The sequence below is a fragment of the Lepidochelys kempii genome, chromosome 7, assembly GCF_965140265.1.
Source record: "Lepidochelys kempii isolate rLepKem1 chromosome 7, rLepKem1.hap2, whole genome shotgun sequence".
NCBI lineage: Eukaryota > Metazoa > Chordata > Testudines > Cheloniidae > Lepidochelys > Lepidochelys kempii.
In genome coordinates this window covers 97,021,661-97,024,477 of record NC_133262.1, presented here as the reverse complement: position 1 = coordinate 97,024,477, position 2,817 = coordinate 97,021,661, and the positions used below count along the sequence as shown (strand labels likewise).

At 34.1% G+C, this 2,817-nt stretch overlaps 1 pseudogene; it reads right to left on the bottom strand.

Moving 5' to 3' along the window:
• Positions 1-2,477: 2,477 nt before the first annotated feature.
• On the bottom strand, positions 2,478-2,817 carry LOC140915205 (small ribosomal subunit protein eS21-like; annotated as a pseudogene).

Below are 2,817 nucleotides of genomic sequence, written 5' to 3'. Positions count from 1 at the left end.
TCATAATTATATTATTAAAACTGAATGATTTCAACTTTATATTTTAGCTGTTATACTGTTTTTACTTTTTGCATTTCATTCAGCTTAGCCATGAAAATATACAAGTCTCATTTTCAGACTCTTAGTCAGTAGCACATTTCTGCAAGATTTGGGTTGTAAATACTGCAAGTAAATATTTAAATCCATATAAAAATCTTTGCAGTAATTTAAAAAAAATTGATTATATATATATTATTCATATTAGGTTATATAAAATGAAACAAACAACTAAAGTTTAGCCTACAATATGTGTGATGTCCCTTTAAGTATTTTATATATTAATATATTGAGAATATTTTAATTTGTAACACAAATAGCCCTAGAGACTAAAACAGCATATCCACCCTGTCCAGCCAACCTTGATAACTCTCCAGAATGTCCATTTACTCACAACTGAAGGTTCGCCATGTTTTTCATCAGTCTCAATTTTCCAGCTCCTAACGGTCATATAGCACTAGTAATCAGCGCTGCAGATGTTCTGATCTAGATTTTAAAGGTAGTTATTTGTGAAAAAAAGTCTTCTCAGAATCAAATTATCCAAGATGGCATTGAACGCAGTATAAATACTGAGAAATCTTATGCCCCAAGATATCCTAACATTTCAAGTCATTTCTATTCAGCAAAAACAATATGTAAACTGATCTTTACAGCAACATATCCACATTTATAGATTCTATGAAACTACAGTTATATGGGAAACATACATTTTTACTTTCCAAGTATAACAGCTGTTTTGCTCCTGTCCTGTTCATTTTGAGTACTAAGTGCATAAGCATCTCTTGACAGTAGTAGCAGCAGAAGTTATGAACCAACCAATATGAACTTGGGGTTTAAGTTACGTAAGATGAAAGAGTCAACAGAGCCCATGGTAATACATTGGGGACTGAGAAGTCTGGCATTTTTGATTACTACAAAATTGCATGAGTGATAAAATGAGAAATCCCCCACACAAGTATTTCTCTTGCTGAAATCAGAAGAAGATGGTTCCTTTTATTTTGAGATAAAACAACAAATTTACTAGAATATTTGTATAAAAGCAAATAAAGAATTTGAAGCCCTCAAGCATAATGTATAACTAGTTTTAAATGTAACTATCTACAAGGAAAATATTTTACAACTGTGACATATATCAAGTTTTATGACATTTTTCAACTTTTTTTGGCTGGAAACAGGACAGAAATTTCTGTGATGATTCATTCACTTTCTAATTTAAAATGGTAATTTAATTAATTACCTTTAAACACTGATATTATTAGCATGAATTTCCATTCATTAAAAAACATATCACTTGCATGATAAGAATCAGACATTATATGAAACCTGTTGAAAGTATCATGATGAACATATCCAGGTACTCTAAGTAACAGAATGTCCCAGAAAACAATTTATTAAAAAGACACTATTAAGACATAAATCATGGGCTAAGGTCTACTCTCAGATGTACTGTGCAACCCCATTCAGCTCTGTGGGTGTTTTGCCTATGTAAGAAAACCAGAATAACACTCTAAAAAAGGGGTGTGCTCTCTCGGTTTTCTATTCTCAATATTCAATAACCCCAAAAATCTCAATGAACTACTACTGGTAGTATGAGTAGCATGGCAACTGTACAGGTTTCTTATGATATTTTACTAGATTCAATAATTATCATGATTAATAAGAGTATTTCATTAGCTATGATTTATATGTTTTGACTATTACTCTATTAGGGTGACCAGATAGCAAGTGTGAAAAATCAGAACTGCGGATGGGGGTAATAGGCACCTATATAAGACAAAGCCTTACTATCAGGACTGTCCCTATAAAATTAGGACATCTGGTCACCCTAAACTCTGTGCACATAATATTATAGAGGTTAATAGCTCAATAGTTAAGTTGGAGTTGGGACTTGCATTTAAAGCAGGCATTAAACCTCCCAAAATTTAACACTCATGGCCTGACTTGCCATTGCTCTGCAGCTTGTGTATTCACTTACACAAATGGCAAAATGATTGTAAAATGCTACCATTCTGATTTGGTAGCTGTTTACACACACTTTGCACTGATGTAACTATACAGGTGCATGGCAATGGAGGATCAAGTACTCAGAATGGCCCTCAGGTTGTATTCAAACTTTGTAGGCTCCAAATAGCCACAAGGACCTGAAACTGCAGCAGAGGATCAGCACATACCCCAGCCACATTCTATTTCCTCTGGTTGTATTTCCTTTTCCTTGCTACACTGGGAGCAAGAAAAATAAGTGGTTCTTCCTACATCAGCTTCACACCACTGGAGGATCCTTTTTACACTGTAGTCATTCTCCCTGAGCTGGTTAAGGTGACTTTAGTGCCAGATTCCACCACTGATGTAGCACAAAACAGTCATGGAGCACCACAGAATTTGATCCAGTACATCTAATTCTTGTTTTACAACAAATGTTCTATATCAAAGATTCTCTTTTGCTAGAAGTTGCTTGAACCAATCCCATCATTCTTTGTCAGTCTGGGGAGGGAGTCATCTGATTTTCCCATCCTACAAATTGCTCTACAGATGGCTGAAGCTTTGAACTAGCAATTGAACCTGCCTGTAGCCTCATCAACCACAAACCAATGATTTGAAAGGAAGCATAGGCCTTAGCACCAATTATTCTGTCACTAGCAGAAAATTACTAGGAACATATGGGTCAATAAATTTCTACAGTCCATCTACATTTTGTATTTCTATAGATTGTGACAAGTGTTTTTTTAATCTGAAATATGAATACTGAACATCTATTTTGAAATTATATATATGTTTATTCAT